Source organism: Symphalangus syndactylus, chromosome 16 (assembly GCF_028878055.3).
Source record: "Symphalangus syndactylus isolate Jambi chromosome 16, NHGRI_mSymSyn1-v2.1_pri, whole genome shotgun sequence".
Classification (NCBI taxonomy): Eukaryota; Metazoa; Chordata; class Mammalia; order Primates; family Hylobatidae; genus Symphalangus; species Symphalangus syndactylus.
Genome location: NC_072438.2, coordinates 65,113,769 through 65,139,082, shown reverse-complemented (window position 1 = coordinate 65,139,082; position 25,314 = coordinate 65,113,769).

The window sequence follows — 25,314 nt, the reverse complement described above, 5'->3', positions numbered from 1 at the left end:
CAGTCGTGCGATCTTGGCTCATTGCAACCTCTGCCTCCTGGGTTCAAGCGATTCTCCTGCCTCAGCCTCCTGAGTAGCTGGGATTACAGGGGCCTGCCACCACACCCAGCTCGACCTCCTGGGTTCAAGCTATCCCCTTGCTTCAGCCTCCAATATAGCTGGGACCGCAGGTGCATGACATCACGTCTGGCTAATTTTTTGAGTTTTTGTAGAGACAGGGGTCTCACTTTGTTGCCCAGGCTGGTTTCAAACTGGGCTCAAGTGATTCTCATGTCTAGGCTTCCCAAAGTGCTGGGATTACCGGCACTGTGCCCAGCCATAAATTCTCTTTATCATTGCACACAATTGATAGTTCCCTTTTATTTGAAAGTTTCTTCTGTGTTCTTCTTCAGAAACACCAGTACATTCTAAATGTCGCCTATCTCATTGATTGCTGTACAGTTATCAATGAGATATATATATATATATATATATATATATAGCTGAGCTATATGTGCTTATATATATATATACAGCTGAGCCACTGTGCCCAGCCTGACTTTATTATCAATACTAACAACCGTTAAATTACGGTTTAAGAAAAGTCATGCCATAGGCATTTTGTTATTGCGATTCAGACCATACCTAATGTCTGGTGCATATATAGATGAACATATCCCTTGAAACTCTAAAGATTCACACCTACAGTTCACAATTTGGAAAGCTTGCTTTAGGAAAACTGCAAAGCCCTTTGTTTTCTGAATATGCCTGGGTTCTTTTGTACATGGTGTTTCCTCCAGGAGGCCCTTTCATCTTACCCATCCTTAAGGTCATAGTATAGTTTCTTCTCCACTCAATCAGTTAGACGTCACATTTTCCTTTGTGTTCCAATAACCATTTATTCTTTTTTTTTTTTTTTCTGAGACAGGATCTTGCTCTGTCGCCCAGGCTGGAGTGCAGTGGCGCGATCTCGGCTCACTGCAAGCTCTGCCTCCCGTGTTCACGCCATTCTCCTGCCTCAGCCTCCCGAGTAGCTGGGACTACAGGAGCCCGCCACCACGCCCGGCTAATTTAACCATTTATTATTGTACTTTGAAATACTCATATTCCATTTATGTAATAATTGAATACACAACTTAAATCTTTGCACCCTTAAAGACTAAATATATGTCATGTGCAAATACATATGTGTGTGCAAAAACATATGTGTATACATATGTTTTCTCTTCTATCTAAGGTTATTTCAGCCTGAAACTATGTCGTGTTCATTTTTGTTTTCCAACAGTGGATAGTTCAGTACTAAATGGAATAGAAAAATGTGAGGGATTGGATTTATTTTGTGGTGTTCCAGAGGACAGAATTTAGATTAGTGGGCAAAGTTGAGAATAAGATAGACTTGGCTTAATAAAAGGAAAGACTGCATGACGTTTTGAAATTTTAAAAATGGGATAGACTGTTATTGAAGATAATGACTAACCGAAACTAGCTAAGTCATTTTTCTCCCTATGAATATTTAAGTTCCTAGCACTATACCAAGTATATAACACATAGTATCACATTTAGTCTTTATAATGGTCTAACAAATAGAGGCATTTTAGTCATCCCGGTTTTACTTGAAATGGTTAAGCAACTTGCCTCAGTATGCAGCTTGTAAATGACAGTGCAGGAATTAGAACTTGAGTCTGGGTAATGTTCAGCTCTAGGTATTTAACCTCAATGCCTCACTGTGTAGGAGGGATTCTCACGTTGAGTAGAAAGTAGAAGTTACAAAGGTTGCAAAGGAATATAAAATACTAAAAATATGCAAATGACCTAAGTAGCTTCCTATGCTTTGAGTATAGTTGAGCAGGCCTGCTTTCAACAAAAGAGCCGAGAGATAGGCCCTTGAAAGAGAGATAAACCAGTCTACAGTGAGGGGCTCAAGATAAAAGTCTTTTACTTCTTTTTACCTCCATTTATTCTAAGATCCAAATTATCCTTGATTCAGGATGACAACAGGTCAAAGATCATTGATAACCATATTCTGATGAGATCAACATCCAGTGGGGCTTTGGGTAGCTTGGAAGACTGCTTCAAATGTTGAGAGGACACTTGAGCCCTTGGTCACTGGGCATGACTCATAGACTATGTCATTAATATCACCACAATTCTCATCACATGCCTGAAGTACAGCAAGCACTTTATTAATCTTATCTCCTTTCTCCTGAGTTATCTTTGAGTCCATACATATTCTGAAGTAGTTTTTTCATTAGGATTAACATATAAAAGAATTATTTTTTATTTGATAGTGTATTTTCTATGAATATAAGAACTAATACTGCACATTTATATGGTGAGCCACTGATCTAGTTCTTCACAAAAGGAGAATGACATATTTTTGAAAATCTTTTATTCTTTATGTATTTATTCAAGAAAACATACAATTAAGTAGCTACATGGGACTAAGATGTTGAGCCAAAAAAAAGTCTGTATGAACTTTCTCATTATATTTCAAGATGCTTGCTCTTTCAGCAAATAATCTGACTTGACATTGAAAAGCTCGGAGCACTGAGGGAGGTATCACCACCTCATTCTATTGTTTCTGTTAGTTATTTTGACAATCCACTCAGTATAACTGAAGAAAGCTTTATTCAAGTGAACATCAACTTCGCTTTACACTGAACTACGACCTTAAAAAACCAATCTCTTAACTTCCTTTGGGGAGACATGTGACTGACTGCCTTGTCAGCAAGCTCCTTTTCCTGAATCTAAGTTATTTCCTTTCCTAAGAGAAAAATTGCTGTTATCACTTCCAACCGTTTTAGTAATGGCCCTTTTCATGTACAGTAAATGCTCTTTTTTTAAGTGCATGTCTCTTCCTTTTTGCTTATTAGCTCAAAATTTGTTTATCTTAAAGAAAAATGTAAGGATATAAGCACATTTCACGTTCTTTGGAAAAATCAGCATTTACACAGGTTTCTGACACAAAAGACAGCTAAGAGTTCTCCAAAAAGTCTATTTTAAAACATACATTTCAAATATCTAAACACAAGAGAAACATGGTCTAGTTAAATCCAGCATCACCCAATACTTCCCAATTTCTTTATCTTGTGACTTTTTTTTTCCAGTTTTTATTCTGTGTGGCTTTCCTCTAACATTTCACACTGGAACTGCTTCAGTCGGGCTGGACATTTCCTCTTTCCTTGGCTTTTGAGACCCTGGTCCATCCTGATTTTTTTCTCCTGATGTCTTTATCTCCAGCTTCCTCATTACCTCCTCTCCATCCTTTTTTCAGTTCTTTAAGTGCTCTGTCCCAAGCTCCCTGCTCCCTTTACATACTCTAACTGGACATTCTCTCATGCACTCACCTAGCTTCAAGCCTCCTCTATTCACTGATTGTTCCCACATTTAGCCAGTCTGCTTTGAACTCCAGGCCCAAATGACTCCTGGGAAGCTCCTCCTAGATGTTCTGCATCACCTTAAAGTATTGCATCTCCAAATGAACTCATTCTCTTCTTCTCAGCCGGTTCTTCTTGTGTTCCCTATCTCAGCAAGAATATCTGCATATCTTACACGTCCAGACACCAAAGCTTAAAATCCCTGAGTCATTCTCAATTTAATTCTACTATTAAAGATTTCTCATCTCTGTTCCTTCTCTTCCTTCCTCTTTCTTATATACTGAGTTCATGCACTCACCAGCTCTCCAGATCATGTCGTCTCCCAACTCCCTAGTTGCTCATCTATTTCATATTGATATTGAGACTTACTATTAAAATGGTATTCCATGCATCATTATTTCACTTTAAAACGTTTGATAATTCCCCATTTTATATACAGAAAAATTCCAAACTCCTTAACCGGTTTGGAATTTCCCATTTTCAATTGGAATTTTCACTCCTTACCAGTTAAGGAGCTTGGAATTTGAATCAATCGATTCGGTGAGGCCCAGCCCTCACTATATTCTCACCACCCCGCTGACAGAGGCATAGGCATTAACTGCCTCACAATCTTTGTATCTTTTTGTCTTTGCTCATGCCATTATCATCTCTACTTGATATTATTTCCTCTATTTTCTTTTTCCTGCCCGATGATCGATGCCACTCGTTTTTTAAGAGTCCTTTCAAATGCCATCTCTTCTTTAAGTCTACCTTGCCTTCTCCAGCTTTGTATGTTTTCCCTCTGCCCTGACTGCCCTCAGCCCCTACCTTCACACTGGCATCCACAGTCCTGGATTTTAAATACTATACAGTAGGAAATGGCATTTAGAGAGCAGGGAATACATTTTCTTCTCTGAATTATAAGAGTCTGTCATCTTGTTCAACTTGTGGTAGGCATTTAGTTCTTATTTGCTAAATATGTTGAATTAATGAATGATGATGAAAAATCTTAACAGTGGCCCAACTGAGGCCAAATACCTATTCTAAATATCCATATGTTATCTGTATTTTTTTTTTTCTTCCAAGGAACTTTGTTTACCTTCCACATGTAAGAAGCTCTTAGTGGGACTTCTGAGATTGGTAATTAGGACCCAGGCTGAGGACAGGAAAGTATTTAATATCTGAACTGACAGTCACCAGAGTCAGAGCCAAAGCTTCTTAAGAGGTGATGGATGCAGCAAACTGCTGCCAGCCTCTATCTTCTATATAATAAGACTGGGAACAAGACCGAGAGGAGCAGATCCAAGGGTCATTAGAATGCGGTGCGTTTGAGATAAGAGGAAATTCCCTGCCTTCCCCAAGGGAGGGAAGGGAAATTAGAGTACCTGGTCTTTCTTCCTAAAACCTCCTGAGAGGCTCTAAGAGACTCATTTACAAAGGCTGTTGTATAATTTAGTTACTTAATTGGACATCTGCTGAGGAAAAGGACTTGTGGATTTACCTGTTCATCGTAGGAGCAGGGGAGAAGAGTCTTGGAGAGAGAAGAGATGTAGGGTTAATGTGGATTCACCCAGTTTCAGAGCCAAGACAGGTGATGCCTGAGGTTCAAGTGGATGCTACTTTGAATGTAGCTGGGCTTGTTCAACCTCTTTTCAAGACAGATTCACGGCAACATGAGGCCATGCACTATATGGCCAGTAGTGAGAGCTCAGGGGCTTGAAAAAGTTGGCTTAAAATCATTGAAGCTCCAAAAACTCATACCTTTATTCCCCAGAGCTAGAATTTGAAGCCCTGCCTTGCAGGTGATATCAACAGCCAGGCTGTGCTGGCCAGAAAAACAGCAGGAACCAAGAGGAAAAGGTTATGATAGCAGCCAATTAGCATTACGCTCTTTCATTTCCCTGTTCTACCTCTCAGCTCGATGCCCTGAAGAGGAATACAACAAGGGGAATGCAAGGTGATGGTGTACCTGAGGCAGACTCCTAATTAGAGAGGGTACCAGTTCCTACTTGCACTGGGTAAAGTGAAAGAGGAAAGAAGAGGAGAATAAACTAATGTTTGATGTTTTAAATTGGACTAAGCCTTAATATCCAAAAGCAACTGGCAACTATGGAGCTACCTTAGATGCCAGTGGAGAATGAATAGTTGGTATAAAATAATTGGAAAAGAATGATTTAGAAATACAAAAGCTTCTTATTTCTGATTAAGTTAATACTGCTTAATAAATGAAATGCTTATGTAAAACTATTGAAATTCATAGAACATCTGCAAAGAAAGAACAATTTCAACCCCAGACTACTATCAATGCAAACCTTCCATTACTGATTTATTGCTGGATCCGACAGGTAATATCGCATTCACTACATCTCTAGTGAAGTCTCTGGAGATCAGGGGTCCCCTTGGAGGACACACAGAAATGCACAGTCTTATTCTAATTCAAAAAAATTCATTGTGTAAAGGAGAAACAAACATGTTAGCCCCAAGAGACAGGTTAGCCCTGCTTGGGCCACAGTTCAGAATGAGTACCTAGCCAGTTACGAGATGCTTCAGAACTTTCTGTATCCAGTAAGAGCCCAGCTGATAAGTATATCAGAAAGTATATTACTGTGAGCTAGTCATATTTGAAAATAGCTAATATGTTAGCTCTTTTTTATCGAGAGCAAATATACTAAGTATTTCATGATGCTATAGGATATTGACAATTATTTCTGTCAAAATTCTTCTGAGGGAAGAGTAGGCTATTATTGAATGAGTTCTGTTGAATTCTCTCTGTTCCCTCAATTCTTCTACCTCCACTGCATAGATGTATATTGCATACTGGCCAAGTGCGGTGGCCAGTGGGATTACAGGTATGACCTGTAGCTGTACTCCCAGTACTGGGAGGCCGAGATGGGCAGATCACCGGAGGTCAGGAGTTGGAGACCAGCCTGTCCAACATGGTGAAATCCCATCTCTATTAATAATACGAAAATGAGCCTGGCATGGTGGCAGGCGCCTGTAATCTCAGCTACTCAGGAGGCTGAAGCGGGAGAATTGCTTGAACCTGGGAGGCGGAGGTTGCAGTGAGCCAAGACTGTGCCATTACACTCCATCCTGGCCAACAGAGTGAGACTCTATCTCAAAAAAAAAAAAAGATATATATTGCATACTGTATTCTTTGCTTGCCGACTCTGTTACTGCCAGCCCTCTATCAGTTTCGGTCTATTTTCTGGACAATTTATTGCCTTCTCATATCCTTTTCCCCATAATCTCTCTGAGAATCTGAAATGCTTTGCTGTAATGAAACTCCTTAGCCCATATAATATCAGCCTTTAAGGTGATTGTATTGCTTATACACCTGGTCTGAGAGATCATTGATTTTCAAATTCTTCCTTGAAAGTTGTCTCTTCTTTTCTTGAATCCCCTGTGTCCCAATCAATCCCCCAATGAAGTCCATCTTTTCCAGGACTCAATTCACCTGAACTTCAGCACTCTCTTTGGCCAGCCCTCCCTGGAAGTCTGCTTAGGGGACATAGTTGACAATAATGTATATACAGCAGCCACAGAAATGTCTATGAGAGACATCAATATTTTTCGAATTTTAAATTTTCGAATTTTCTACAGGTAAGTGTTTTTTGATGCTAGAAGAAAACAAGTTATAAGAGGTGTGTGAGCTTGATAATTGCTTAAGATGTTAATAGTCATTTAATCCTTAACTTGGTGTGGAATCATATTGTGTGGCTATAATGTAGGATTTCAAAACAACCATCAGAGGTGTAAAGACTGGTTTTAATAAGCAGAGAGTTTGGCCTGCCTACTTTCCTCCCCCTCAATTTTTAAATGGGCCCAAGCAATTTGAAAACCGGAATGTACTAAACAGGTAAGTTGATGTTTACTAAACAGATATGTTGATGGCAGCATCAACATATCTTATGTGGTAAAGGGAGCTAAGTTTTGATGAGGCTATTATAATGGCTCTTTTATATGCCCTGGAAATCCCATTTTAGACAACCATTTCCATCAGAGACTTTGGGATTGCCATAGGTAGTATGAGATATGTTACATTATGTGGTGATCGAAGTATCATGAAATACTCTTATGCTCTGCAGGCTTTTTATACAAATATGGCATGTATACAGGCCACTTATATAAATATCTAAGGCTTTTTCCTTCTGATTAAAAATTGTTTACTCTGGAATTTAACATTTATTTAATAACGTTTTAAAATAACACGAACGGTTTTCATTAAAATAAGACATAAAAAAGCTGCTAGTATCTGTCAATATTTCATTCTTTAGGTATTCCCTGGTCCGGAAAATGAAATGCTGAGAACCTTGACAATTTCATTGCACAGGAAGAAACCACCTAGTTTCTTTATCATAACAGCTCCCCCTGCTGATACAAAGTGAGAGCTTCGTAACTTTCTTTCAACTTTTCAGGGACTCTGGAAACATGGCTGGAAAACATTATTCTCAACTGAACCGTAGCCAGGAAAGTCTCAGGAGGGAATTCTTTCCTGACATAAAATTAAACCTGGCTTCAGCATATCTTAGGGGGGAAAAAGAAGGAAAACTTACTGTTGATGTTTCTTGGCTTGGCTTTCTTTCTGTTCTTAAAGCAACATTATTTTTAAAATCTGCAACAAAGCTTGTCATCTGCCAAGTCAGGCCAAGTCTCCTAGCCCCTCCCAGCTTAGGTTTCTGTGCTTTGTTGCCCTTTTATGTCCCCTCACTCCACTCAGACTGTTACCATGAATGGATGCCTTTTGACTTACCTGCAGTAGGAGCAAGTAGATGTCACTCTGTTTCCCATGGAAGGGAACCTGGTGCTAAAAGTCCCACAAAGCTCCAGGCATGGTGGCACCTGTGTGGTGATGGAGCTTCCAAGCCACAGATTATATGACCTGGTGCCACTGGTAAGAAAGTAGTAGGTTATTTATTCACCTGAGGGCTTATGCTGTTAGAATCATTGAGTTAAAAAAAAAAAATTGCCTCTACCAGGGCACTTGTAGGTGAAAGATTTCTTATATTGCATGCATATTTGCCAAAGCAGTGCTGGTTCCTGGTCACCCCCTTCTCTGGCATGATATTCTTTTCTGTTTCCATCAAATGCAAAGACTTAGAGCTTATTTATGGGTGTGAAAGGACTACGGCAAGAGAACTGATCCCTCCCCACTGCAAGGAGCTTTATAGGACGCAGAAGTGGTCATTGTAGGTCTTTGGAAGTTCAGGCATTGGCGCCTGGCTCTGAAATTATTACCCTCATTAAAATGCTTTTCTAGGATTATGGAATGCTATGTTTGGTATCACATAGTCAATATGAACCCTGTGCAGACAGGTAAACAGCACATCACACACTCCATATACCTTGCTAAAAAACACCCAGCAGAGACCCTGACAAACTTTAGCACATGCCTGTGTGATCTGGCTTAAAATCTGCTCCTAGCAAGTTGCATTGCTTAAGAAAACATATCTCCTTCAATTAGCCTATATAGTAGATGGTTTTTTGGAAGCTAAAGTATTATATATCTAAGACATTAACTAAAAATGTAAATATTTCAGGAAAGGTGAATGAAGTTAACATTTACACTGAATTATATCTTTAGAGGGAACACCTAATCACTTACCTAGCCAGGAGGCCCTGATGATAGGGCTCACATTATCGATCGGGAGTGCAGTGTTTTGAGGAAGATCGGCTGAAGGGAAGGGTCAGGCTGGGGACAGTGGGTGTTACCTGGGAGGCCCTGTGCAGCTTTGCAAGTGAGAGACTCAGGTATACTGGAGACAAAATGAAGGCACTGTGGGGTAGGTCTTGGTCAATGAGGATGGAAATTGTAGGTTCCTGCGAAGAGACAGGTACAAAGAAGAGAGTGGGCTCCAAAGATAAATTCAACTTCTCTTTCACAGTTTTCTGAGACCAGACTTGAGAATTGGCCCTGCCTTCCCCAATATGCATATACTTGTAAAGTGATTCAATTGCGCTTAGTCTTAACATGTTAGTTTCTGCCCCATCTGCTTATGAAGATTTTATAATACAGACTGGAGAGTTAGGTTCCTGGGGAAAGGGCACAAATAAGTTCCTGCTGTCAGTGCTTTAGCCAGGCCTGCTATCATCTCCTGCCTGAACCATGCAGTAGTATTCTTCTTTCCACTTTCACATTCCAGATTCATTTCCATGTCAAAAGACAACCGCGATGGTGTCACCGGCCTGCTAAAAAATATCACGTGTTCACATTGGTCAACGTCTTACTGGTGGTAGATTGATTTACAGTTACTAATGATTTAGCCCTCTTCTCTAAGAGGAGAAAATATCCCCATCCATCACAATGTGACTTTTCTATTGGTAGGTGTATTCTTTTGATGTCAGGCTTGGCCGTGTGGCCAGTGGATTATGAGCAGATATGACATATGGCTTGTTTCCAGCAGAAGTTTCAAAAACCAGCCCTTTTCCTATTTTTCTGCCAATCCTTTTCCTTAGGAAACCATGTTTCCCAAATCAGGGACTGCTCATTCAGCCTGGGTCACAGGCTAAGATGAGAAGTCACATGAAACAGAATCATAGCAGCTGATCCATACTCACCAACATATAACACAAATGAGAAACAAATATCTTTTGTCATAAACCACTGAGCTTTTGGGTTTACTTATTATGATAGCTTTTGGGTTTACTTATTATGTAGTTCCATAGACTTATATGGAACTACAACTGCACATGTACCCTACACTCCAGCCAATCTGGAAGCCTTTCCAATACCCCACCTTCATGTTTCTGCTTTTATTATTCTCCTAGCTGAAATTGCTCCTCCCTGATATTCAATAGACCCCACTTCAGAGATCTTTCTAGCTAGCTCAAAATCTATCTCATACATAAAATCTTTCTGAATGCTTGGTTTGAAATAACATTTTCTTCCTCTGAATTTCTCCAGGCATTCCATGTTTATACCAGATCTCATTCTATTTGTTAATAATAATAAACAATACTTTTTATTGAGAACTTATTATATATCAGATGTTGGTTTTACCTATTGTGTTACTTTGGATACATCATGATGGGACAAAATGAAAAAAATGTATTAGGGTTGGATGAAAGCCTGTGGAGAATAAAACAGGAGGGAGTAGCAGAAAGTGTCAGGAGCCTTCATACCACAGTGATGGTCTGACACCTGTGGCAGAAGAGAGGGAAGGAAGGAGGATTAGGTAGAAAGAGTCTCCAGCTGCAATGCAATTCCAAGGAATGTTCAGACAAGCCAATGGGGAATCTTCAAGCCAAAGCCATCTTTCGAGGGGCCCCATATCTCACAGCAGCAGTCTGCTTTGGTAGCCCCACTGTGTTTGATCATTGGCCATGAGCAGCCTTGTGGGAATATGGTGGTGAAAAGAACAGTATTTGGGGTTGTTAATCAATTATGCTCTCACAGCATGGCCACCACACCTACATTAGTTCATTAAATCTTCACAAAAATCCTATGAGGTCAGGACTATTATCGTTCATGTTTTAAAGTAGGGAAACTGAGACCTAGAGAGATTAAGTGACTTTGTTACCATCACTCAGGTAGTAATGGGATAGAGCCAGAGTCTGTCCTCTGAACTGTCATGTGACTTTCACATCGGCATTGGTTGAGTGTATGAATAAGTAAGCATACCATGGTGTTGCTGTGAGAAGGTGAAAATCTGAGATGACAATAATCAACGTCACTCTGTTTTTGTTGGACCCAGAAATTGACAATCTTTTCTCTAGTTTTGGAAGATTCCATGTCTCATAGGAACGGCCTGCATTGCACACAAGTTCTTTCTCTATCTGTGGGCCAAGGAATAGAACTGATTTTTTTCCCAGATGATTACTATTTATTGTTCTGTTAAAATATTCTAAAATATTTTACGAATAAAATAGTTCATTAGGAGAGCTTCCTAACACTCTAAAGAAACAATGCTCTCATATTTTTTTTCTATAATCCTTCAGCCATTATTCCAGTTCTATTTCCTGCTGAGTCTAATAGATGATTTGTTTCTAATCATACAGTCGGTCACATTATGCCTATTCTTTTGGTTCTGTGAAGGCATATCCCATTTTCTCCTAAGAAAGTCTTTTTTGGTCGGGCACAGTGGCTCATGCCTGTAATCCCAGCACTTTGGGATGCTGAGGTGGGTAGATCATGAGGTCAAGAGATCAAGACCATCCTGGCCAACACGGTGAAAACCTGACTCTACTAAAAATACAAAAATTAGCTGGGTGTGGTGGCATACGCCTGTAGTCCCAGATACTCGGGAGGCTGAGGCAGGAGAATCGCTTGAACCCAGGAGGCAGAGGTTGCAGTGAGCTGAGATTGAGTCACTGCACTCCAGCCTGGTGACAGAGTAAGACTCCGTCTCAAAAAAAAAAAAAAAAAAAAAGGATTTTCTTTTTTTTTTTCTTACTCTGTAGTGAGAAGTTGTGAATGGATTTACTGAGAGAAGTAAATAAATAGTTAATATTTTGAAAGGAGACTTAAACCAGTCTCCTATCCCCCAAAAGCAAACACATACACACACACACACACACACACACACACACACACACACACGTATACCTGTGGGGGCACAGCGGTACCAATGCAGACCATAACTGTGAGATATGGGGCCCATCAAAAGATGGCTTTGACTTGAAGTTTCCCCATTTACTTGGCTGAACATTCCTTGGAATTGCAGTGTAGCCTGAGACTCTTCGTACATAATCCTCCTTCCTTTCCTCTCACATATGTATGTCTTGTGTGTGTGTGTAGGGAATGAATACTCCAGACGGGCTTCTTTGTACTACTGTGGATGGTGTTTATGTAAAATGCTGGCATGTGGTGAGATCAAAAGACTTTCCAGGGTGAATACAACCTGCAAGAATCTTCTGCAATGAAAAACTAAAAGACACGAACAAACAAGTAGCCATACCTCAAACCCTTTATCATTCCTTTCATTAATCGCTCTACTCCTGCCCACAGTATGTGGAATTAAACTTTGCAGCTCCAGGTGAATACCTGCCCTGGACATTGTGGTGGCTGTGGGATCAATTCTGTATCTTAGGAGCAATTGACTGGTACAACAAACAACCAGAGTTAATGGACCTGTAATTAAAAAGCATTTCCCTCCCCCACCACTGCCACCTTAAGATTAATTCATTGGAGGAAGAATTTTTTCTGCCTTTGGAAGAAAACTCTGTCAGGCATCATGACATATTTGGTCATTCTTAGGTTTAAGAGGCTACAAATTGCTTAAGTTATAAAACACAGTCCTGATTTGCATTTCTTTGATGGCCCGTGATGATGAACATTTTTTCATGTGTTTTTTGGCTGCATAAATGTCTTCTTTTGAGAAGTATCTGTTCATATCCTTTGCCCACTTTTTGATGGGGTTGTTTGTTTTTTTTCTTGTAAATTTGTTTGAGTTCATTGTAAATTCTGGATATTAGCCCTTTGTCAGATGAGTAGGTTGCAAAAATTTTCACCCATTCTGTAGGTTGCCTGTTCACTCTGATGGTAGTTTCTTTTGCGGTGCAGAAGCTCTTTAGCTTAATTAGATCCCATTTGTCAATTTTGGCTTTTGTTGCCATTGCTTTTGGTGTTTTAGACATGAAGTCCTTGCCCATGCCTATGTCCTGAATGGTATTGCCTAGGTTTTCTTCTAGGGTTTTTATGGTTTTAGGTCTAACATTCAAGTCTTTAATCCATCTTGAATTAATTTTTGTATAAGGTGTAAGGAGGGGATCCAGTTTCAACTTTCTACCTATGGCTAGCCAGTTTTCCCAGCACCATTTATTAAACAGGGAATCCTTTCCCCATTTCTTATTTTTGTCAGGTTTGTCAAAGATCAGATAGTTGTAGATATGCGGCATTATTTCTGAGGGCTCTGTTCTGTTCCATTGGTCTATATCTCTGTTTTGGTACCAGTACCATGCTGTTTTGGTGACTGTAGCCTTGTAGTATAAGGATTATAAATCATGCTGCTATAAAGACACATGCACACATATGTTTATTGCAGCACTATTCACAGTAGCAAAGACTTGGAACCAACCCAAATGATGATAGACTGGATTAAGAAAATGTGGCACATATACACCATGGAATACTATGCAGCCATAAATAAATGATGAGTTCATGTCCTTTGTAGGGACATGGATGAAGCTGGAAACCATCATTCTCAGCAAACTATCACAAGGACAAAAAACCAAACACTGCATGTTCTCACTCATAGGTGGGAATTGAACAATGAGAACTCATGGACACAGGAAGGGGAACATCACATACCGGGGACTGTTGTGGGGTGGGGAGAGTGGGGACGGATAGCATTAGGAGATATACCTAATGTAAATGACAAGTTGATGAGTGCAGCACACCAACATGGCACATGTATACATATGTAACAAACCTGCACGTTGTGCACATGTACCCTAAAACTTAAAGCATAATAATAATAAAATTTAAAAAAAACCACAGTCTTACTTCCGAAATTCGAATATTCAACCATAATGCCTTAAAAAACACTGTAAGTGGCATTCAGAAAAAAAGATCTGCATTGCACCTGCGAGAGCTGGCACTGGACAAGTCTGTCTTTGGTAAAGGGGGTGTCATGGGCTTCTTGCCAACTTTTCTTGCCACTCACCTTTCTGACTTCGGGGCTGAAGAAGGGAGAGGCAACGGAGAAGCAAGGCAGATACAAGGAAGAGAAACAACCTACTTGTCATGCCTGTAGTTGGCATCTTGCTCTCACAGCCTTGCAGATGATGGTCTTCCATGACTCCGAACCTGTGTAGCCCCTCAGCCAACAACAGACAACTCTCCTGATGGTGCCCAGGGTTGGCCTTTGGCTCATCGCTCTGATGACTCCTCAGATTCTGCTTTTCCAGTAATTCATTTTACACAGATATCCTGTCCTGATCTCCATGTCTTCCAGCAGCTTTTAGACAAATCTTTGGAATTTCATATAAAAGGGCTTCAGGCTGGCATTCCTTCCTCGGAGCCTCCACCTGGCCCCAGGCATCGCGGATCTTGCCTTGCAGTTGGAGGAATATGAAGTCGTTTTCTTGTTGCAGCTCTCTCTGCTCTCACAGAACACCAGAGGGTCTCTTGCTTTGGTCTGGAGCAGAGAAACTTCCTGAACTCCAAGCAACAAATGCAAATTTTCTGAGTGGTCTCCTTTGAAATCCCTCTCCCTAGACTCAAAGGGAGGAGCCAGGTCTTATCCTCAACGTCTCCTTTGAGTGGAGGGTAGAGCTCACACTGCAGTTTCCAACCAAAGCTTTCTTAGAAACCTTCCTTTACACGTCCAGTGTGGGGAAGCTTTAGGATCCTTGAAGTGGGTGAGAGGCCCAAAGTCATGTAATTGATTCTGAGTGATTTCCTTTGAAATTTGTGTTTTAATTTTAGGCATCTCCACTCACTTGATATCTGACATTTTTTCATATGGCATTTTACTTGGATCTTCCATTTAATATTGTGTATCATCTCCTTCAATATTTTCTGCTGCTTTTAGGCTCTTCTGTGCAAATGTCATTTTTTAAAATGCTATGTATTCTACCAAGTGTGTAAAATGTGTCATCTCCCTCAGGCTTAGCCTTCCTTCACCCTCCTCATGTCACTTTTTTGTTTTTTTGAGGCAGAGTCTCGCTCTGTCACGCAGGCTGGAGTGCAGTGGCACGATCTTGGCTCAGTGCAATCTCGGCTTCCTGGGTTCAAATGATTCTCCTGCCTCAGCCTCCTGAATAGCTGGGATTATAGGCGCCTGCCACCATGCCTGGCTAGTTTTTGTACTTTTCGTAGAGATGGGGTTTTGCCATTTTGGCCAGCCTGGTCTTGAACTCCTGACCTCAGGTGATCCGCCTGCCTTGGCCTCCCAAAGTGCTGGGATTACAGGCAGGAGCTACCACCCGCCAGGCCCCTCATCTCTTTTTGACATCTGGTCCTGGTGCTTTCCACACCCTCCCACTCTCCATCCTATTTCAGATTTGGGGCTTCCATTCCTTAGAGGCTTGCCCTTTGCTAATGTAATGACTCCTGCAAATGCATTGCAGTTGTGTTCTTCCACACTGCACTGGGGCATTTTAATACGCAACCAACTGAAAGTGATGACTTGACTCAGTAATTTTCTAAATTTGTGGATAGTTTTTTGTTGTTATTCTTTTTCTTGGCCTTTTGTTTTCCTTTTTCGGAAAACTCCTTTTATGAACTAAATATTTCTACCCATGTGTTAGTAAAGATTTTAAACAAAAAACAACGCATAACTGGAGATATAACTACAGTGGAATTCTGGAGACCACCCATCAGCTTCTTTGGTAGTCCGTTAGGCGCCAATAAAAAAAAATCTTGGGACTTTGATAAGCACTTTGAAAATCCTTGCTTTAGAACAAAAGGAGACATCTAAAATGGGAGCAAAGCATGGAGGAGTGATTTCAGGAAAGGATGTGAGTACTATAATCCTTCAGAAATCATAGCAGTGGCCAGGCATGGTGACACTCACCTGGAGTCTCATCAAATGTGGGAGGCCGAGTTGGGGGATCACTTGAGCCCAGGAGTTGGAGGCTGCCGTTAGTATAGGTCTAGGTCATGCCACTGCACTCTAGCCTGGCTGAGAGAGAAAGACCCTGTCCCTGGCAGATGCCTCCTTAACGTGAAAATAAGTGAATACTAATGGCCACATATCTGATTCCTGTTCCCTTCTTGCACAATCAATATCTAAATGACCACCTCTGGGTGAGACCTCAGTGTGCCTTGGAATTTGTTTCATTTCTCTAAAACCTAAAACAGAACTCTGATACAGAATCCCTGTGAAGAAACTCACAAAGTTATGACTCTTTTTTCTTTAAAACTACAAAACAAAAACAAACAGCTCTAAACATTTTATTCTGTGGATGTGATGTTTGTGGCATTTTGGTGCCATTTCTTAAAACTCTAAACCATATATGCACTGCTGAGACTTTAACAGAAAAATAATGCTCCTGGCCTTTTGAACTTTGACTGCCAGCCACTATGTTATTGCTTTGAGTTTTCAAAAGGAGAGCCAAAATTTCCCTTCACTCTTTCTATGTTGATTTTCACCTGTAAGTGTATTAACGCTCTGTGATAGTGACTTTGCCTGACCAATATAGAAGAATGGACCTTACCCTTTTTTTTTTTTTTTTTTTGAGATGAAGTCTCGCTCAACTGCCCAGGATAGAGTGGTGTGATCTCGGCTCACTGCAACCACCAACTCCCGGGTTCAAGTGATTCTCCCGTCTCAGCCTCCCGAGTAGCTGGGATTACAGGCACCTGCCATCATGCCTGGCTAATTTTTTGTATTTTACTAGAGACGGAGTTTCACCATGTTGGCCAGGCTGATCTGGAACTACTCACCGCAGGTGATCCACCCGCCTTGGCCTCCCAAAGTGCTGGGATTACAGGCTTGAGCCACCGTGCCTGGTCCGGACCTTACTCTTTAACTTCTCCATTGCCAGCCGAGTGAGTATTAATATTTCAGCGTTCTCATGCATATTCAGATTTCTTGGCCAGGCATGTGTATAAATCAAGTGGTGGCTACTTCGCGAGGAATTGGCAGGATGCCTCTACTTTTTGGGTGAGCGTAAGAATTATGAAGAACAGAGGGAAAAAGAGTCGTAAGTAACAACAAAAAAAGAAAACGGTCTCTCTTTCTCTGCCCTTCTTCCGATTGGTGACCCCATTAGAGCATGTATGTGCTCTGTGGAACTCTTAGGTCTGCACAGCAAATAAAGTATCCTAGCATGATATTGACACACTAGGCGTGATTAAGGTCTGAAAGTCCTGGACCTTCAAAGATTTCAGGCTGATTATTTTGCATTGCCTGAACTTTATCCCTGAAGGTACTATTAATAAATCCTTAGCTGAGGTGGGGGGCAGGTGAGGCAAGGAGTCTTGCTTGAGGATCTGGAGTGCTTTTCTTAGAGTTTGGGGCTCCTTGATTGTTGAGCAGTCTAAAGACTGCAGAGATGCTAAAAGCTTGACTACAGGAATAACACATGCTCAGCGTGAGCTGCAGGAAAAGCTCTCAGGACCAACCTGCTGTGATTCACCTCGTTTGGATATTGAGAGTGGCAAGAACCTTCTATAATAATTGGAAAACATTGTTCAAAATAATTACTACCTTTTGAAATTAGCAATTTTTACTTAAAATGTATTTCAAAAGAATCCTAGACTGAAGGGTTGAAATCTAATAATTAACATCTATTAATTAATATCTTGAAATCAGAAGGGGCGGAATCAAAGCTGTATCAACCAGGGTGTTAGCCTACCTCTTCTGTGAACACCCCTGACCCCTCTGGCTCTCTTCTCTCTTTGATATTTTTATTTACACATACAGCTTGGCATACCAGTATGTATTCTCTTACATAGTGAATGATTGTTTTATAGTTCTGTTTTAACTCTCCAACTACATATTCTCAGAGAATGAGATTATGGGTTTTATTTTTAATACTCTATATGGCACTTCCTGGCTTAGTGCTGGGCACAGGCAGGTCCTCAGAAAATCTTGGTTTGTTGATTATCGCTTGACGAATATCACATGCATTCAAGAGTCTGATGGCTACACCTTGGTCAGCTTCTGTCAAACCCATATTGACCACGTCGACCACAGAGGCAAATTAGCACGCAATGTGCATGGACGCTCAGGAAGCTGTTGTCAGTTCTATTGCATTCTTGGTAAATAAGTATAACTGTTCAAAATGCTTAAACCTAACATGTATATTAAATATAACTATAATTGTTCCTTTTTGCCAATGATAAAAAAATATTTTTTTTGCCTACAATATTCTGATTACAATATAACATAAAAGTTTTTAAATACAGACTTTGGAGCATTCACATCCTGGCTTTGCTATTTATTGGTTGTGACACTGAGAAATTCTTAAACTCTAGACTTTAAGAAAATCTCTAAAATGGTGATAATGATAGGGTTAGAGTAAGCATCAAATGAGCTAATGCTTATGAAATGCTTAGCATATAAGAAAAAATTAAAATTATTTTAAATATATTTCAAATTGATGTATTTATAACTTTGTAACTCCTATGACTATAGTTACAATTGATTAGAATTAATTTTGTTTTGCAATTTAGTGAAACAATTAGGAGTACAGGCTTTGAAGGCAGACAAACCTGGGTTTAAATCCTGACTTTGTCCTTCTGTGTGAATACAGGATTACCTTTCTTTTCTTGTTAGTAAAATGGGGATTATACCTATATCAGGAATGGAGAGGGCTAATGAGCCAGCATTCTCATTAGCAGGGTCCCAGTGGAAAACGATGAGACACTTGAGGAGAGTTTAAGAAAGGGGTGACACAAAATTGTGGGTAGGTAGTGGAGGAAGCAGCAGAATGGCCAGTATGGTAATAAAGCCACACACTTTCTCTCATCCCCTGCTCCTCTGTCCTGGAAGGAATGAGGGGAAAGAATGATGACCGGAATCTGGAAGGAGAGAGTGGTGTGGAATAGAGAATGAGGAAGCCATTTGATGCAGTCCACAGTGATCAGTATTTCTGGGCACAGAGTGGAAGGAAAGGGGCAGGATGAAGGGTGGATATGGAGAGGAATTGGAAAATACCCAGCACCAGAATGATTAGCAAAGTACCTGGCATATTATACTCAATAAATGATGATGACTATTAAATAGAGTAGGATATGTAATGCTTATGATCTTGAAACTATAACTGGCTTTATTTTACACCCCAAGAAATCAAAAGAATATTTGCGGTTATATGCCTAGTGGAATCAATGTGATTAAAATATTGGTTCTTGCCAATTTAGTGTTCATTACAGTCCTCTCCTAAGCCTGGTGCTCTGGAGGCAGGAGAACTGTTTCCATATCCTCAGCAAACATGCCTCTCTTGTGACAAGAGTATAAATATGCTATGTGATAAAGAACTTCACTGGCTACGATAAAGGACTCTTGACTTGCTCAATTTCCAGCCATGCTACCTGAACATTCCTTGCCAAGAAATAAAATGGCCATTGTATAAAAATGGTCTTCTAAGCACTGGCATACCCCAAGACTCCGTCTTCTGTCCTTTCCTCCTCTCTGTCTAAACTCAAGTCTTGAGTAATCTCATCTAGTCCCATGGATTTAAGTATCATTTATGAGCAGATGATGTCATGCTTAGACTCTAGCCTGAACACCATATTAGTATATCCAATGGCCTGCATACCACCTCCATTTGCCTGTGCACATGTACCCTAAAACCCTAAAGTATAATAAAAAAAAAAAGACATCTTAAACTTGATTCTCTCCCTTATCCATTTACTCCATCCGTATTCTCACTCAAAAAAAAAACGTTGCACCTACATACTCATTCCATCTAATCTAATGTCATCCAAGCATTTGTCTAGATGCTTAGCTTTAAACCTCACATTCATTCTTGACTCTTCTCTTTCTCTCACACCTCCCTTGCTGTCTCTCAGGCCGATTCTGTTGGCTCTGTCTTCAAAACACAGTTACACTTTTCACCACCTCTACAACTGCAGCCCTGGTCGGTAGTCATCATCATCTCTAAATTGGAATAATCTGGATTCAGTCTCTAATTGATCTTCCTACTGCCACAGTTTTCTCCTCCGCCACACCATCATCATATTTTCTGCATGGAATATATTTGTAATATCAGTCAGATCACATTACTTCTCTGCTCAAAACTTTAAGTTGCTTCTCAACTCATTGCACATAAAAATTAAATTCTTGCCATGTCCTGCCTGTGAAGTCCCTACATGATCTGTGCCCTCAATCCCACTCTCAGCTGCCTGACATCATCTCATATTTCTCCACCCTCAATTACTATGTTCCAGCCTCATGGGGCTTCCTTGCTGTTCCAGGAATATGCTAAGTATTCTCTCATCACAGGCAGGTCATTCGCATTTGCTCTTTCCTTAGCCTGATACTCTCTTCTCTTCCTTCAGATATCCTGACTATTCGTACATTTTCATAGGGTTCTGCTCAATTCCCTTGCTCAGTGAGGCCTTCCCTGATCATGCATATGAAATAACACACCCACTTCCCTCTTTATTCTGCTTTCCTGCTTAATTTTTCTCCACAATAATATCATCACCATATAAATATTTATACTCATTTCTTTGTATTTATTCTCCTTTCTCTAATATACAAGCTGTGGAAGATCAGAAACTATATTTGTTATATTTGGTGCTATATTCTCACAGCTAGAACAATGGCGAATGAACTCATCTCTCAGAATTGTTAGGACAGTTAACAGTTGAGAGTCCACTGAGACTTTCTGTTTTTTCTAACATAAAATATGCACAATCAGGGATTCTGAACTTGGTTGTTAAATACTTATTTTGGGTTTTTTGCCAATAAAATGTTAATAAATAATGTAGTTTTAAGTTGTTTTTGTCACTAAAGAAAATATATTTTCATATAGAAATATCTTTGTCACATATAAGTTTTAATATACAAAGATTAAGACCATGAATATTTCTAGGAAATGATATAACATTTGTGAAATTGTCTGTCCTGGGTCTCAGAACACTAAGAGTTGTTAGTTTTCTTCCTGCCACCCTTCTGGAGGCAGAGGAACTCTTGTTGCTCCTGGACTTGGGAATGGAGTAGGCATTTGATAAAAGCTGTTACTACATTTACACAGCTTTTCCAATTCCATTCAGCAGAAGCCATGTGGGCGATATGTAAGAACAGGAATGCTGCCATGAAGACATATGGATGATTTCTGCAGATATGCCAAGTGTCCCTCATTTATTCCTATATAAATAATTCCTAAGCATATATTCCCAAGAACCAGAGTTCTTATAATGACATAATGTCGTCTTTTCCAAACTGTTCTCCAAAGGAATACCTGCATCCACAAAATATTAATTGAAGTCCCACAAAGGAAATATTCCATGGCCAAATAAATTTGAAGACTGGGTGAGGTAAGGCTAAATAGATTCCAAACTGTATGTCTTTTTTGTGCCTTTTGTATAATAACCTGTGTTGTGGGTCTCCTGCAGAGAAGTCATACATATAGGATTTTTTGAAACCTACTTCATTACAGACCTTATAAACCCTCAAGTTCCATTGAACACACTTTGGAATACCTATTATAGCTTGATTTAATTTTTATATAATCCTCTGAATTGGTAGGAAAAATGTTATTATTCCCATTTTACAGATAAGACAAATGAAACTCTCATCATAGTAATTGGTCTTCTTCATGGCTGGCAAAGGGATAGAAGGAGTTAAACTAAGATCTTTTGTTGAGATTTTTAATTTTCATTCCGTTGCACCATGTTGCTATTTATATTCCCTAGGGTTGCTGTAACAAGTTACCACAAGTTGAATTGCTTAAACAAAGAAATTGATTATCTCAGTTCTGGAGGTTCTGAGAGAGACTCTATTCCATGCCCCTTTCCTTGCTGTTAGTGGTTGCCAGCAATTCCTGGAGGTTCTTGGCTTCTAGCTGCATCACTCCAATCTCTGCCTCTGTCATCACATGTCTTTCTTCCTTCTGTGTCTGTCTCTGTGTCTCTCTTCTTGTAAAAAAGACACCAGTCATTGGATTTAGGGACCTTCCTAATCTAGCATGAGCTCATCTTAATCTGATTACATCTGCAAAGACCCTGTTTCCAAATAAGGTCACATTCACAGATACCAGAAGTGAAGACTTCAACATATTTTTTGGACACAATTTAACACTGACACCATCCAATATGAGCTATTCTGAAAATATCATGTAAAACAATTGTCCATGGAAACTTTTATGGAAATGTCCAACTTTACTCCTTTTTCTTGATCAAAAAGAAATGAAGACTTCGGAGTTAAAGAAAAGGATCATAACTTCTACGGAAAGTAAAATATGAATGCTACTTAGATCACCCAGCAAGACTTTCCCATGTAGTGGCTAGCAAACCTTTACCTGTTAAATGAACAATGCTATCAGGCTTTTGATCATATTTATGTCCTGCCCTATTCATGTTTTATAGAAGGAGTCGTTCAGTGCCTACCCATGAAAGGCACTGAATGAATTTGTATAGTCTATGACCTTGAGACCCACACACATAAACTAATTATATAGACAGGATAGGACATTCTCTATTTCAATAAATTTTAAAAAGAGCAGTAAGCCTTGCTCAGTGTGTTACTTTTAGCCTTTGGTAGCCAAGAAATAGCTCTTAGGAGGGATAACACTTAGGAAGAAAACTTTTATGTTTATCTTGTGCCTGAATTGCAGTGTAGTGAAGCAACTAACAGGTCAATCTTAAATCAGGTGGCTTTCATTAACTTCCTGCTTCTGTTACTTTCTTAATTTGTGACCTTAGCCATTTAATTAACCTCCCAGCACTTTGGGAGGCTGAGATGGGTGGATCACGTGAGGTCAGGAGTTCGAGACTAGCCTGGCCAATATGGTGAAACCCATCTCTACTAAAAACACAAAAATTAGCTGAGCATGGTGGCAGGTGGCTTTAATTCCAGCTACTCAGGAGGCTGAGGCAAGAGAATCGCTTGAACCCAGGAGGTGGAGGTTGCAGTGAGCTGAGACTGTGCCCCTGCACTCCAGCCTGGGTAACAGAGTGATACTCCACCTCAAAAAAAATAAATAAATAAAAATAAAAAATTAACCTCTCTAAACTTGGATTTTTCTTATCTGCAAAATGGGAATATCAATAGTATCTACCTCATAAATGAGATTATAAAAGTAAGAAACTTTGTACAGAGTTAATGTATGCTAAAATATTAATGTCTTGGCTATTATTATCCCCTAATTATAATATTTATTCAGGAACAGAACCATAGCATATTTATCACATGTAATTAGGTTAAATATATGACCCCTAAATCTCAGAGATAAGTAATGAAAATAATTTCCAAAACTGGAAATATGGGGACACTTTTTAAGAATATGTTTACAATATCTAACACTGTCTTTCATTTGACAATAATTTGATAAATATTAGAAAATTAATATGTTGAGTTGCAGAGATTTTAAGTAGAAAACAGATAAGACAAACGTTCCTCTAAGATGTCAAATATGAAGAGGAGCACTGTCTATCCTATATTTAATTTCCAGAACTACTTCTCATCCAGCTTCTGCAGTTTAGCTATTTGTTTTGTATTTTTTAACATTCTTGAAATCCAAGACAATCTACCCAAAACTCTAGTGTTTTTTTCAGTAAGATTGGAACTTGATAGAGCAGAAGATCAACTGAATGCTGGAAGACTCTCCAGTGTGAAATGTTTATTTCTAGGATCTTCTGTTCAACCATGGAGCCTTCGGAGTCCTATGTATAGTCTTAAACTGCTGATCTAAAAATGGTGGTCTGTTTCAGCAGGTAATTAATGATGTTACACATTTTAATAAATTTTTTCAGCTAGATTGCTACTTATTTGCCAGATATTGTCTCCGTTTCTTTCCCTAAAGTTAATATACTCATATTTGTGGAATCACCTAAAATATAGCTGCATGAAGTAAGTCTAATATTAGATTATTGTAATATAGGGAATGCCATGGTGGGTGAAAGTAATATTTACTCATGACTAATCTTCCAACATTTGGCATAAAGTACCCATTCTACTGTTTAATTAATAGTTTTCTTTAAATCAACACATACTTTCTTAATTTAAATAAATTGATGTTTGGTAAAGAAATCCTAACATCACCGTCTTAAGTGGAAAACCATCCTGACTTGTTCTGATAAGAAGTTAAGGGCAAAAGTCAAAATGACGAACTTTTTATTGGGTAAAACTTTTAAAAACACATGAATACATAATAGACAATGAAATATACACAATAATTCAACTCATCTATTTATAAAATCATATATCTTCATTAGTAGACTTAAACTGTGCATTATCACTCATTAAGAAAGAGATTTTTGGCTCAGTCTTCCTTAGTTGAAGATGAAGACTGGGGAAGATTCTGATTTCACATGCTGATATTAACCTGCACTAACCGCAACGCTGGAAATGGTGATTGCTTTATCAGCCCGTGTTCCTGAATAAAGAGATGGTGGCAACTTGCAATGGACATGTTGCAAGAAATAAGTCTTTATTGTTTTATGTACTGGTGTTTTCTGGTTATTTCTTACAGCAACATAGATCAGCTTACCTGACTACTATCACAGTTGTCTTTAATAGAATTGTGTGCTGAAAATCAATTTCTAATTTGCATACAGTTGTAAAAATTTTGGATTAAAAAAAAAACCTGTCTGACATGACTTCTAGAATGGGTTCTTCTGAAGTTGTCAAGTTCCTCAGTAGAGCCCCGCAATTGATTAGAACAAGTTTTCTTTCTGCCTCACTGTTGTCATCCAGTTGAGAAAAATACTTTTGAAGACATTTTATGAAGTCATTAATGTGTCTTTTTATAATGTTCAGGATATTGTCAGCAGGTTTCTGAAATGCTAACATAATTTAGTTGTTCAGCTCTAGCAAGGTTTTCAATATTTGCTGGTTGAATATTCGTTAAATGAAGTTAGAGAACTCCTTCCAAGGACCCTAGATTTACTGTACAATAATATTAACAGCTACTGTTTATTAGGTATTTACTGAGTGCTAGCTACTGTGCTTCATGCTTTATCAACTTTATTAAATTATTTCCCACAGCATCCATATAAAGGTAGGTACTCTTACTATCTCCCATTTACAACAAAGAATAAAGGCAGATAACTAGAAGGTAAAAGAATGCAGACTTGGGCCGGGCACGGTGGCTCACGCCTGTAATCCCAGCACTTTGGGAGGCTGAGGCAGGTGGATCACGAGGTCAGGGGTTCAAGACCAGCCTGACCAATATGGCGAAACCCCGTTTCTACTAAAAAAAAAAAAAAAGTACACAGATTAGCCTGGTACAGTGGCAGGTGCCTGTAATCCCAGCTACTCAGGAGGCTGAGGCAGGAGAATCACTTGAACCTGGGCGGCAGAGGTTGCAGTAAGCTGAGATCGTGCCACTGTACTCCAGCCTGGGTGACAGAGTGAAACCAAAAAAAAAAAAAAAAAAAAACACCTAACAAAAAAACCAAAATGCAGACTTGAATCCAAGT